The 15,101-nt window shown below is 36.9% G+C and overlaps 1 pseudogene; it reads left to right on the plus strand.

Annotated features, from left to right (window-relative positions):
- Positions 1-405: 405 nt before the first annotated feature.
- LOC129236512 (U2 spliceosomal RNA) lies at positions 406-589 on the plus strand (annotated as a pseudogene).
- Positions 590-15,101: the final 14,512 nt, after the last annotated feature.

The following is a 15,101-nucleotide window of genomic DNA, read 5'->3' on the forward strand; positions in this document are numbered from 1 at the left end:
GGAACCTTCTGCTCGACGTGCGTCTTCCCGGTCAGCTTACTATCTAGCATTACCCCTGAGTAGTAATTTGAAAATATCGACTTTTGAAGTGAAAACTTCTTTAGAATCGTTGGGAGTGATTTGGGAAAAAGTGAAACGAAAAAAGCGACCAACTTGGCTACGAAGCGTTATATTATATGTTGATATAAACGTAGCGACGAACTAAATAAAAATAACTTTTATTTTTTCTTTTTCTTGTGATTCGAACCAAGGATTTTGGATCGGAAGCTCACATTGCTAGTCGCTCGGCTACCGCGTCATGCTGTAGGTGCTGGCCTAAAAGTTATTTAGTTACGAAGCGTTATATTATACGTTGATATAAATAATTTTTGTGAGCGTGTAATTCTCAAAAGGTTTATTAGGTTTATTATTTAAAATGTATTGACTAGGTAGTGTGGTTATCAGCTTAACATCTGATAGATCCTCCATCGGAGGACAACAAATGTTAAACTGATTTTTGGAAATGGGCGGAGTGTTTTAGGGGCTTGCTCCACCTCTGCCACGGGTTGACCCGGTATTGCAGTACCGCCGGGATTTCGGCCTTGAATAAATACAAGAAAAAATATACTAATACATTTAGCTTTGGTGGGAAGAGCCATACATTTTTATATGAATACAAGTAGACGAAAATGGAAGAAATTTGTAAGTCTGTTTCTTCGGTCCGTTTGGGTATTTTTTTTTGACAACATCGAAACCAAAGCATATTTGTATCATATTTTATCTATCATAAGCCACTCGTATCATTTGTTTAAATTGAAAACATTGAGGATGAATAATGATAAAATGAAGAAAATAAAATATGAACTTTATAGCAATATTATAATGAACCTATAATTATCCCGCTCCTAATGCTGCTTTCGTCTTATTCTCTCTCAGTTTGTTTTACGGAAGGTTTCACTTCTATCAAGTCTAACCGTTAGACTGGTATTTTTTTTATTATTGCTTCAAATATGCCATAATAACGTAAGTATCAAATACTTACGTCTTTTTGGATTTTTGGGTAGCCCCTCAAGACTCTTTATTTGATGCATCTCGGTCTAACTTCATTAAAAAAACCCCACATATGATAACTTTTTAAGTACCACATTACCTCATCATTGCCTGATGAAACTTATTTTCCCAGCTAAAACAGTCCAATACAATATGAAACATCAGCAGCTTTGTCCGATTCAGATCCAGAGCATCACTTTTCATTATTAGTAATTTGAGTAGCTTCAAAGCATCAGCTCGCGCAAATCGAAAACTGAACAAATCGTGCACATGTTTTGGTAGTTTTTCGACTTCCCGATGACCAGACCAATTAGGAAATCTATCCAAGCAATATTTTCTCCTTTTTTCACCAAAGATGAACGTCGTTCACGGGGCTACAACCAAATTTGGTTGATGCCAATAAAACAGACTTTGCCTGCAGAGCGACAGAACTCCCCATATCCCCTTTATTAATCTTATTGTCTTTGGATAAATTAAATATTTTATACGATTCTCCGTTATCGTCCCAGTCTCATGCATTCCTTTTTCCTGAAATTGTTCCAATAGTGGCAATATTGTAAAATATCTGCCAAAAAATACCAATATTTTTCTCTAGCAGAGGTGTCGTCCTGCCTTAATAAACTTCAAAATCGGCAGCCAAATCTACTTAATTTTTTTAACCAACTCCCCTTGGCGTACTAGACAACGAGCAGTGCTGTTTAAACAGGCAAAATATAGGCAACTACATATCAGATTTTCGAACAGAACATATTAGGTGATTGAAAAATTTATCTACTGTATGGAGAAGAGTGTTGCAATGAAATAGCACATCATGGACCCTTGTGTAACACTGGCTAAGCGCAGATATTGTTCCTTGACATCGCTCTACTTGGGGGCTCGTCATAACAACTGTTGTATATTCGCCTAACAACTAACTGGAGACTCCCACAAAAACGAAGAACACTTCTAATCACATCCATCCTCTCTCCGTATTAGACTTAAATCTCTATATCTATCTATGTATCTATCTATTCATCCACTATTCCTTCGGTGAATCTTTGAACACACCCAATAACTGCTTATATACTTTTTATTTTTATTTATGTATATCTGTATATTCACAACATTTGTGTGGCAGACGAACTAATACATACATATAAAATAGGCTCGCACTTAATGTTTTGCTTATTGGTTGTACTAAATGCAAGCGACATCTAGTGCACATACATCAAGTCAACAACTATTTAGTTTAGTGTCAAAACAAAGAAAAAACAAAACAACCGCGTAGAAAATACCAACCGCAAAAAGTTGTGAAGAACTTGAGCAAATAAAAAGTTGCGTTTGTTTGACTTGCCGCCAGGGCGTATGCGTGACTTGTGGTGTTTGCTATGCAAATTCTGCAATGTTTATTTGTATGCAAGAGTGTGAATATGTTTTCCCTAGTAATTGTGTTTTCTGCATGTATTTGTCGCATAACATGTTTAATAATATTTTATCTAGTCACACAATATTTTATATGAGATTTTTGTAAACAATGCAATTTATTGCATTTAACTAGAAATACAATAAAAATATGCACAGTTGGGTTCAAAATAATAGCATCTCTCTCTGATAATGCTAAGCTACATAAGTGATATTTTTCTTTAACCTGATTGGTTAGAGTTTATTAAACAATTTTTCTACATGTGGTGCAGTCTCTTACTTATAAATTCACGAAAAATGTTAACGATGCTTTTTAGTTCATAGATTTTTGTGCGAAAATAAGCGCGATATTTGGTTCTTTCCATTGCAAAAAAAAAAAAACAAAAAAACAATGCATTGACACGTCAATTTCAAATGGCCAATAAACAGAGAATGAATGACAGATCAAAATAATATTGCTTGTGTGTCTAAATGAATGATTAAATATTGAAAGAGCATATCAATTTTGATTCCTTTACTAGGTAATATAGGGTGGGCCATGTAAAATTAGCCTTTTGAATCGGCTATAAAAAAAACTAATCAATATTTTTTCAAACTTTTTTTTTAATTTGAAGATTGGACATTGTCATTTATGAATAAAAAATAATATCATCCAAATGACTGCCACGACTGGCTTTACAGTAGGCCATTCGATCAACCTAATTTTTAAGCACATTTTCGATTGTTTGCGCTCCGATTTCATGAACGGCAACTTCGATTTCGTGTTTTAAAGCATCAATCGTCTCTGGATGGTTCGCATAGCATTTGTCCTTAACGGCTCCCCACAAAAAATAGTCCAACGGGCTTAAATCACAGCTCCGAGGCGGCCAATTTATCGGAATTTCGGCTGGTTATTCGGAATTCAGAGAGAGAACGTAGGTTCGAATCTCGGTGAAACACCAAAATCAAAAGAAAAAGAAACACATTTTTCTAATAGCGGTCGCCCCTCGGCAGGCAATGGCAAACCTTCGAGTGTATTTCTGCCATGAAAAAGCTCCTAAAAAATATCTGCCGTTCGGAGTCGGCTTGAAACTGAAGGTCCCTCCATTTGTGGAACAACATCAAGACGCACGCCACAAATAGGAGGAGGAGCTCGGCCAAACACCCAAAAATGGTGTACGCGCCAATTATTTATTTTTTATTTTATTTTTTATTCGGTTTTCAAAAACGGTAGCCAAAAGTTCGGGTGTAACTTTGGCAGTGTGACAAGTGGCACCGTCCTGTTGAAACCAAATGCCGTCCATGTCATCCTCTTCAATTTTTGGAAACAACTTGTTGAGCATGTCACAGTAACGCTCGCCATTTACTGTAACCGCGGTTCCTCGCTCATTTTCGAAAAAAAAAAATGGCCCGATGATGCCGCCAGACCAAAAGCCGCACTAAACAGTGACTCGTTGTGTATGAATTGGCTTCTCTGCAGTAACGTGTGGATTTTCTGAGCCCCAAATCCGACAACTTTGCTTATTGATGTAGCCACCGATGTGAAAATCAGAAAAGAACAAGAAGACTCACCACTTTGGAAAAAGGTTTTCAATATTTCCCAATTTTGTTCAAGCGTATAGCGTCCCATTTCGAAAATGTCAAACCTTTAAGTAAATTATGAACACATTTGACATGTCATTTGTGTTACCATTCTCAAAAAAATAGGTGGTTCAAAAAGCAAACGCTATAACCCTGTAGATGTCGCTTTCTATACTTTTCAACTAATCTTTATTTTTGGGTATCTAGTTTTATACTCCATTGGTTTTGGTACAAAAAGTGCTAGTATTAAGTGACTAAAAAATCGCGTTGATTTTTCATAATTTTTTTTCTGACGTCTTGTGCATTTTCTCCATATAAAAATGCTGGAAATTTATTCATTGTTTTCGTCAAAAAAGGTCAAACAATAAACAAAAATTAAAAAAATGTGTAACCCTCAAATTGCATGCCATCAATGGGTTCTTACCTCTTAAGGGGAGCGACCAGATCATGCGCCAAAAAAAAAGCTATTTTTGGGAATTATTTTTGAGGATGTAATGAAAGATACAGATATAGATATTGTTAGATATAATAAATAAAGTCTAAAATTGTGTAAAAAATTTTTTTTTTATTCATTTTATTGCATTTTAATGTACAAAATGGTGGCCGCGCGTAAACGTCTTAAAATCGAAGTGCAAAACGGTACCAAGCAGATCTCGGGAACGGCTAGTCTTAAACAAAAAAATCAAAATGGGTTGGATTCAGTATAACAAATACTAGTTAATCCACCTATAAAAATCAATATTTATCGAAAAATTTTAAAATGGCGGACAAAAATTGAAAAAAATGCACTTTTTTTCGCTGTTTTTTTAAATAAACAATTAGTAACAATGCAAAATTTTGATATTTTATAGGTGGACTACCTCGTTTAGGAGGTGTAAATTATGTGGTTTAAATTTCAAAAGAATCGCTCTAACTGTTTTTGTAAACTCCTTGGTACCGTTTCCCCATGACGAATGCGATCGATACTGCTTGTACGAAGTCAAAAGCGAAACTGATGTAAAGTAGCAGTAGACGAGATTCAAAGCTCGTTTTGCTCCAAAAAGTGAACAATACTGCTTACTTTCTAAGAGAATAAGTCAGAATAGACAATATATCTCACACCCTAAGAAGCAGCAGCTGCCTCTATTGTCAAAAAGGGATTAGCCCACCGAGGGGTCGAGAGAGCGCGTATACCTGTCTGCGCGCTCAGGCAAGCGCTTCTAGGTAGTGATGTTCAGGTAAGAAAAAAATAGATTTACACTGCTCCGAACTCTCTGAAATTTAAACACAATATTTCTACATACATATACTTTCGAAAAATGTAAAAAAAAATATTGATTTTTTGAAAGTGCGGTCCCCTTAAATCAGCAATTAATCACGCGGAGCTACAACCGTGTGTCGGTTTTGGCCGAATTTAAAATCTGCCCTGCGCTCGTTGGTGCCAGTTGGAAATCTCGAGTGAAGTCAGGTCCTTCACTTGAAGTACTTAGTCCTTCCAACAGCTATGCGATCTTTCTCTTCCTTTTTGGGGTACGTTGTCGTAAATTTGCATTGCTGGAGCGTCTTCTTTCATACGGGTGATATGACCAAGCCAGCGTAGCCGGTGTATTTTTACACGCTTAACTATATCCATGCCTCTGTATAGCTCATACAGCGCGTTGTTCCATCGTAAGCGGTACTCCTCACTAAAGCGGAGGGGGTCAAAGATCTTACGTAGAATTTTTCTCTCGAAGGCTCACAAACATTTTTCATCTGCTGTTGTCATCGTCCATGCTTCTGCGCCATATAGCAGGATTCGGGAATGATGAGCGCCAGTTTGTTGAGTACCAGTTTGGTCCTTCGAGAGAGAGCTCTACTTCTCAATTGTCTACTAAGTCCAAAGTAACAACTGTTGGCAAGAGTTATCCTTCGTTTGATCTCCAGACTGACGTCATTTCTGTTCATAAGCCAGCACGAAAGAATCAAAAGAATCGAACATAGATGTTAGTGTGAATACAGTTCCTCTCGCTCTTTTATGAGCGATTAGATTAAAATCTGGAAGTATCAGAAAATTGCTGTTTATTACAAAAAAGGGAGTGAAAAGTTGTAAAAATGAGTTTTTCAAATTTTACTTGAAAGAATACAAATATTTCTAAGTATATTTCAAGCACTTGTTTTGTCGGATGTTCCCAAATATAAAATTTCCTGTATTCCAAACTAAAACAACTGCAAACGAATCGATGCCCACAACGTTAATTAAAAGCTTTGGTACTCTATTGCACAGATGTTGTTTACTGCACGAGATTATGGGGACTTCTTTTGTTTAAGCCTGTCTTCCAATTGTTTAGGTCAGACAGTACCGAAGCTTCGCTGTTGATATGCTGTTGAAGTCTACCCATCTGTGACCGACCTAGCATACTTTTGTATTGTGGCGACACCTGATTTGATGTCAAGATCGCGTTCAAGGTCGTTATACCAAGGAGCATTTACGGCGCACCCTTCTGAAATCTTTGAATCCCCATTACATTGCTGGAACTTGGCAACCCAAATCAACTTGAGCAACCCAAAATCAACTTCAGCTTAATTATTAAAAGCGGATAAACAAACTTCAGGAGTAAACGTGAAATTAGTTACAATAGACCTGCCAATTTGGAAATTTGATGCAGTGGCCTCCATAATCAGCTTATTTGAATACAATTGAAAGTTGTTGGGTATTATTTGATATTAAAGAGGGAGTGCAGAACAATTTTGGGCACTGCGAAGCTATTGAAAGAACTTGTGGAACGGTGTCATGAACTCTTTAACTACATAGCCGCAGCTTGCAGCGTAGTTATTGCCAGTAAGGGGCACGTACCAAATATGAATTTTAGTGAAAATTTTTCGTATCAAACTTAATTTATTTCTTTTGCGTCACTCATTTCACCTATAGTTGATATTTTTTTTGACCGCATGCATTGTCGATGGTTTTTGTATAACACTGTGCAAAAATTTCTAAATAGATAAAAAAAACAAAAGGCTTGTGAAAGGAGGAGTCCATTATATTCTATTTCTCTCAGATATCAGAATTTTTTTCAAGGGATCTGAAAAATTAAATCCTTTAGTGTGAGGGGACAAATATTTATTGGAAATGCTCTTTTAAAAGTTTATCTTTGAATATCGTTGAAAATTTCCGATATTTATGAACAAAATATAAGTTAAGGATTAAAATCTTTACTAATTAGCACATTCTCGAATTTCGTCCTTCTAACTTTATGAATTTGAGTTTAAAAAAATTAATACATCTCATTTAATATGTTATGAATGATTTCGATTTATATCGAAAGATACTGAAATCGAAGAATAAACTGAGCAATGATATATGGTATGAATGTTTTAACTAAAATATACAGGGTTTGATTGGAAAGTAATGAGCCTTATTTTTTTAAAGCAGTTTTATTAAACCTTTTGGCTTATACAACTAATATTCTTCAAAATAGGACCCCTGAGCGTCAATACACCGCTGGTAGCGGTCCTTTCACTGCAGGAAACATTTTTTAAACTCATCCGCCGGAATCGCGTTCAATTCGGCTGTCACAGTTTTTTGGATCGCCTCGATGGAGTCGAAACGCCTCCCCTTCAGCTTTCTTTTCAGGTGCGGGAACAAGTAGAAGTCCGGAGGGGACAGGTCTGGGCTGTAGGGAGGGTGGGGAAGCACCAGAACCCCCATCTTGGCCAATGCAAAGGTGCAGAGGAAGGCGGTGTGCGTCGGCGCATTGTCGTGATGAAGGGTCCAATTGTTGACGAGGTCGGGCCGAGCCCGGGCGACGCGGTTTTTCAGCCGAAGGAGCACTTCTTTGTAAAATGCCGCGTTTACAGTGCTTCCTGGAGGTACAAACTCCTTGTGGACGATGCCTAGAGAGTCAAAAAAAATGATCAGCATGGTTTTGACCTTGGATTTGACATGCGCGCCTTCTTGGGTCGCGGCGATTGGCCGTGTGCCACCGGGCACTGAACAGAGATTGGTCCCCGTAAGCCTCCTTGAGTAGCCCAATGGTTTCGGTATTCGTTTTGTTTAGCTTTACGCAAAATTTGATCGAGTAATGATCGCTGCATTTTCGCCACTGCAAAATCCTAACACACTTTTAAAACAGCTTTCACGCGCGGAGGGATGTTGACTGCACCGCTGTTGCCAGCGAACTGGGACCGGTTTCTAGTGGAAGGGGAAGGTCCAACGATCATTTTCCCCCACCAGCCGATTCGGTTGATCGCTTGGCAGACGCTCCGCGCGGGAAGGCTTATTACTTTTCAATCAAACCCTGTATAATTAACTAATTGTATAACTACAAAAATAAATATCGGACATTGTCAAGTATATTCAAGGATACAATTTTAAAATGCCATGTGATTTTTTCAATTCTAGAAATTTTTCTCTTTTATTTGATACTCATATTATTATTCTACTTATATATCCCACTGAACGTTTTTAAAAATTTTCGGAACTAATCATTTCCTTGAATCTTTAAGCCCCCTTTAAAAAGATCTTAACGTCGGAGCGATAAATTTAAAAGGGAAATGCACTTTATTTGTCCCCTGGTCGCTCGGTGTACTATCGAGTTTATACAAAGAAAAAAATTATTGGTTACTTCAATAATTTTCGAAATATTGGTTTTCAAAGTGGTGTCACCTATGAAGTGCTATTTTTTTGATCGCAACCGTACGTATCTATATGTAGAATGTGCATTTGTAAATTTTCCAGCTTTTTATGCTCTTACTTCAATTATGGAGATTTGTTTGATTACAATCAGTTCAATATGACAATGCTGTTCATTTATGTTAATTGCAGTAAAATGCATAAATAAATTTACAAACAAAACAATGAGCAATTAGTAACTCCATAAAATTTATGAGCATCGAAATTATTATATTACCTAATTGAAGAGAATATATGAGAGTAGCAGAAAAAGTGAGAACTACAAATTAATTGAAATGGTAATGAGCTGATATTTATTTTCATTACATTTAAATAGCCTTTAAATGGAAAAAATTGCAAGTTTTATTAAAGAATAAATGAAAAAGTTATAGTTACAATAATTACCATTTGTTAAGTACTAAATTTTTTTTGATTGATTTTCGCCAATTGTACTAACTAATTTTCGGTTTAATAAAGTTAGAGTTATAGTTAATTTGATGTAAATAATTTGATAATGATAAAAATTGGCAATGGCTTGATTATAGCATTGATGTAGTTATTCTTGAAAAAAAAAACACTTTTTTCATTTGTCGTTCATTTGGCTATTTACACGATAAAAATTTTTTGGTAAAAAAGTATTTTTTTGCAGTAAGAAGGGGTCGCGGAAGACGAAAATGGTTTTATTTTATTTTTCCAATCTATTTTTTACGTATTTTTGCAGTTATTGAAAAGAAAAACAACAGAAAAGCCAATAGCGCTCAGTCATAAAATTACTATACAAACATTTTGTTAACAAAATTCCAAGAAAATATATAGTATACCTATGAAATGAGACTTTCAGCTAGTAGTCCATAGTCGCTAGGAGTGTTTTTAAACCTTCCTAAATGTCTTGTTTTTTTCGTCTGTCATCTGTCAACCAATGGCTTGTGGGCTAAGAGCGATATTCAAAAAACGGAAGTCTTTGCTGATCACTTAGAAAAAACATTTAAGCCCCATGAAGCACATCATGCACCATTGCTTACAGATATTCATCAAGCTGAAAACCAGTTCTGTTTGTCTTCGCCTGCAGAGATAAAGCGTGAAATAAATCTCCTGAAATCTAAAAAAGCACCCGGCTTCGATCTTATCACCGCTGAAACCTTAAATAATATTCCTCAAAAAACATTGATTAAGCTAACAAAAATTATAAATGCATGCCTTAAACTAAAATATGTGCCAACGTACTGGAAAATTTCAGAGGTAATAATGATACCAAAACCTGGCAAAAGTCCTCACGAAGTGTCATCATACCGTCTGATCTCCTTGCTACCTATAATGTCCAAACTACTCGAAAAAATAATTCTGCAGCGGTTAAAGCCTTTGATTGAAAACAAACACCTTATTCCTACGCACCAGTTCGGATTTCGAGCAAAGCACTCAACAATCGAACAAGTGCATAGGATCACAAATGTGATAGAAGAAGCAATCGAAAAGAAAAAAGTGTGCTCTTCCATATTTCTCGATGTTGATCAGCCCTTCGACAAAGTATGGCATGACGGACTACTCCATAAAATTAAAATCTTGCTTCCAAGGGAGTTTTCGAACCTATTTACTTCGTATCTAAATAACAGATACTTCAGGATCAAGTGCGATAGCTCTTATTCAAGCCTAAAGCGAATTAAAGCCGGGGTTCCACAAGGCAGTATCCTTGGCCGTATACTTTACGTGCTTTTCACATCTGACCTACCGGTCTCTGAGACCAGCACTATAGCTACCTTTGCTGACGATACGTGCATTTTAGCAATTGGAGACGATGAGACACAGTCCTCTCGCAAACTTCAGGAAGATGTTAACAAAATCACCGAATGGACTACAAAGTGGCGTATAAAACTTAATGAAGCCAAGTAACTTCATGTGGATTTTACAAACAAAAAAATTCAATATCATCCTGTATATATTTCTGGCACGAAAATTCTTTACTCCAATACGGCGAAGTACTTAGGGATGACGCTTGATCCCAAACTATGCTGGAAAGAGCACGTTAAAATAAAACACGTGGGACTAAACCTCAAAATGCAAAAATTAAACTGGCTTACTGGAAGGAAGTCTCCTCTTTCCATACAAAACAAACTTTTAATTTATAATCATGTATTTAAACCTGTGTGGGCTTATGGTATACAGCTATGGGGCTGTGCCAAACAAACTCATATCGGAAAAATACAACGATTTCAAAATAAGTTTCTAAAGAACGCAGTAAACGCACCATGGTATGTGAGGAACACTGATTTACATCGTGACCTCAAGAAGTTGTCAAACATTACGCTGTAGCTCATGCCCAAAGGCTCGAAAAACATACTAACCCGGAGGCTCGGCGACTTGCCAATTCAGATGACGAGTGCCGGAGACTTAAACGAAAAAAACCAAATGATCTTGTTCCAGAAAATTTGATGTCTGACAAATAAATATATGTAAATTTCTGTCAGCTGTCTTCCAGTTATATACGTATTTCCTGTAAATACTGTCGAATTTAATAAAATAAAAATAATATTACTTGATAGTTGTGAACTAGATGTAATAGAATGAAATGTATTTAAATATTTATAACGTTTCAATAAAAAAAAAAAAAAAATCTGTCAACAATATTCAGTTCATTGTTTGTTACGTTTCATACAACAATGCATTTTTGTCGCTCTTAAACATGTCGAATTTCGTGCCACGATTTGCGGACATCGTTGATTTTCTGTTATCAATTGAAGAAAAACGCTTCTCAAGCTCATCAAATGCTTATGTGTAGAAGCTTATGGTGGACATACTCTAAGTAGAGCACAGTGCTTCAGGTGGTTTGAAAAATTCCAAACTGGTGATTTTAGCGTGGAGAACGAGGACCGTGGCCGGCTAGCGAAAAGGTTTGAGTATGCCGGATTGCAAGCATTGTTGGATGAAGATGATGGTGAAACGCAAGAAATGATGGCAGAGCAGTTGGGAGTGACCAAAAAAACCATTTCCAAACGTTTGAGAGACATGGGCATGATTTTAAAGGTCGGAAGATGGGTGCCGCATGAACTGACAATGTGACAATGCTCCGCCACATCGAATAAGAGCGACCCGGGAATTGGTGGAGACGTACGATTGGGAGCCGCTGGTGCATGCGGCTTACTCACCAGATTTGGCGCCTTCCGATTATCATTTGTTTGCATCGACGGGCCATGTACTTTCCGAGCAGCGCTTCAATACTCACGAAGAAGCCAAAAAATGTGTCGCTAGCGATGACTATTATTTTGAAGATTAAATTTGTAACCATTTTTTGTTAATAAACGATTGAAATTGGAAAAAAAGTCTTCCATAGGTATATAGTATTTGTGTACCAGCATAATTTATTTTAGTCCAAGGGGATTTCTTACAGCAACTGTCCTCAGCGGCTAGATGTGCTCTTTTTTAGAAGCTTTTCATCACGTTTGTCAAACTTTTGGCTGTTAGGGCAAGTCCTATGCTATCTTTCATTTGAGCTAATCAGTTAGTTTTATTGGGCCATAGTGCACTACGACCTCTGAAGTTGTCTATGGAGTTTGGTAGTGAGCTTATAATTGGAGGCTTCCGATGAATTTAAGCACTTTCTCAGTTTTTTTGTATAATAATAGGTATATACACTGTATAAGCTCAGTGAATAGAAAAAATATTTACATATGCAAATAAGGTGTGGCACATCGTTAAGCGAAAATTCTATGGAACTTAGTCCCGTTTTTTTGTGTCGCTCGAACAACTTTCACGTGCCACTAGATGACACCGAACGCTAGATAGCCAACCTTTTACATAAGAACTCAATTTCAGCTTGAATTGTCCTGTACTCCGAAGGTCGGATAGGCTCTTTGATTTCTCTTGAAATATTTTCAATATAAATATTTTTTGGATAGGCAAAAAGAAAACCACTATGCCATGAAAGGTAATACAAGTTAAGAATTACTAACTTCCCTTGCAAATATGATATGTGTTAATTAGTATGAAGTTAGGCTTAGCAGTGCCTTTAAATATTGTTCTTTTTTTTACTGTTTTACAAACAAAACGAATGTTCTTTGGATTCTCGTGCAGAGTAGCCAAGTGCTTTGTGAAAGAACCAAACAGGGAAACAGCGGCCTTTCTCGTAAAACTCAGCATGAAGGACCTGAGAGTACTGGTGGGTGTAATCACAGGGCACAACGTCTGTGGTCAGCATATGGCTACCATGGGGGTCGTGGACAGCCCTATATGCCTATCCTGTCTGGAGAATAACAACATTGCAGAGCATTTTCTCTGTAGCTGTCCTGCATTTTCCAGAATCAGACTTAGGATATTGAGATGCGATGTTCCAAATTTGGACAAAGTTCATACTCTTCCTCTTCCGGATCTCTTAAAATTCATCAATGAATCCAAGAGATTTGTGGAAGAGTGATCTCCGTTTTTACCATCCACCTTTTATCTTTCCTATCTCTATTCTTTCTACTGACATCTATCCGGGTGTAGTACAATGGGTGCTTGGACTTGTACAACCCCCCACAAATCTAATCTAATCTAAAGAACCATTGCTTTACCAATTGTGAGGCATGTATCACGATTTTGTGGGAACTATATGTCACTTACGCCAGCACCTATATCTCCAGTTAAAAGTAGTCTTCCAACATAGCGCGGTAGCGACCTTTATTGAAGGCAACACAGCGATAATTTTTCTCGACAAAGAAATTCTGTGGATTCAGTGGAGTCTATTGAAAGATGTGAACCTTTGTTGATGTGCAATACTGCTCATTTTGCTTACTAAGAAAGCCTCTGAACAAAAACGAGTTTCGTTGCTGAAAACGATATTTCGATGAAATTATCGATTTTCCCCTATCTTTAGACGATACTGATCGAAGAGGTTTACGTTTTCAGTTAATTTTATTTTAACATGTAAGATCTCTACGCAAGCATCGCCACACTGTAGACTAAATGATGACTTGAAGATCTTGTGAATTTGGGAGACCGATTGACTAACTGGCTAATTTTGAAGTGAAATCTTTACGGCGGTGATATTTCCGGTACTTTTGCCGCACTGGTTAATTCAATAGTGAATGTTTGGACTCGAATTTATTCGCTAGAGCACCCACATTCAGTCTGGTGAGACGATTATTATGACCGGCTTACATGATCTAAATTTGCGATCACGAATTTATAATTTTGGTAATTTTGGTAGCAAATTTTAATAATTTTCAAATGTTGCTTCATTCTGATAAATCTCTAAACCTTGAAAAACGCTTTGGCATTGCCTCATCATAAAAATTATTTAAGAACAAATTTGTGGTTAAACAAAGCATTTTATGTCCTTCTAGAAAACCCGTTGAACGAGTATGTAAGTAAACATACATACATATGTACGTAATTATACTATAAATAATTGAAATTGCATTTTAACCGATTATAAATGCACTTTTGCTAATGAGTCTTATCTGCAATTGATAAGAAGCCTAAAGCAAAGATTTTCTCATTTCTACTACATATGCAAATATTCGCTGTATTGTACACAAACATATATTATATATATGTATACCCACACATAAATACGGATACATTACTAAAAAATCATAACGGAATAATACAGGCGAATTAATAAGGCAGTTTTCTCTGTTGATTTTATAACATTCGGTAGCCTTCAAAAATTACGCCCAGATATCAGTAGTGAATAATTACTACACGGTACCTTTTTTGTGTCATCTTTGACATTTGCCAAGTAGACAGATGTACAGGGTTGCCTATATTCGACGGGCCCGACGGATTTCGATGACTCTTTGGGCCCATTCCAATCGACGAGGCTTGTCCGCAGGCAACAATCTTATACGGGAATAAATGCAAATCAATGCAGATAATTCGTTGTAAAGTGGTCCGAGCAATGCCCAACTGCTGAGAACGGCGATTTTGGGATGTCCTTCGCGGCGCCTTGGTCGGTTTTGATTTGACCTCTTTGGATCAGAAAGAGCATCACCAGTCGAAAACCTTTCATACAAACGTTTAATGGTGTTCTTAGAAGACGCACTTTTCACATTATTTAATTTTTTGTACGCACGTTGAGTTTTCACAATTGACTTCTTCTGTTGAATGTAAATTTCAACAATTTGGGAGCGCTCGCGTGGTGTGTACTGTTCCATGGTAAAAATCTGCTTGGACTAACGCTTCCAACGCGGTATGTCATTAAGCGGTCTGACGTATCTGTAAAAAGATACAGGGTTGCCAGATGGGTCCGTTAAATATTGGCAACCCTGTATAATTTTACACGATAGAAAAAAGCATTGAAAGTATTGAAACTTATTAAGAACAACATATAGTAAAATTCGTGATTTTTTGTTGGGAATAATCTTCCGAACGAGTCGGCAATTCGTAGGTTGGTGAACAAATTTCAAGAAACTGGTCCTGTCGAGTTTTTACCCTATGATCAAAAAGTACCGGGAAGATGATATTGACTGTTTTCTTCCATTGCCAAGGCGTAGTGCACCGTGAGTATCTT

The sequence above is a fragment of the Anastrepha obliqua genome, chromosome 1 (genome assembly GCF_027943255.1).
Source record: "Anastrepha obliqua isolate idAnaObli1 chromosome 1, idAnaObli1_1.0, whole genome shotgun sequence".
In the NCBI taxonomy this organism is placed as follows: domain Eukaryota; kingdom Metazoa; phylum Arthropoda; class Insecta; order Diptera; family Tephritidae; genus Anastrepha; species Anastrepha obliqua.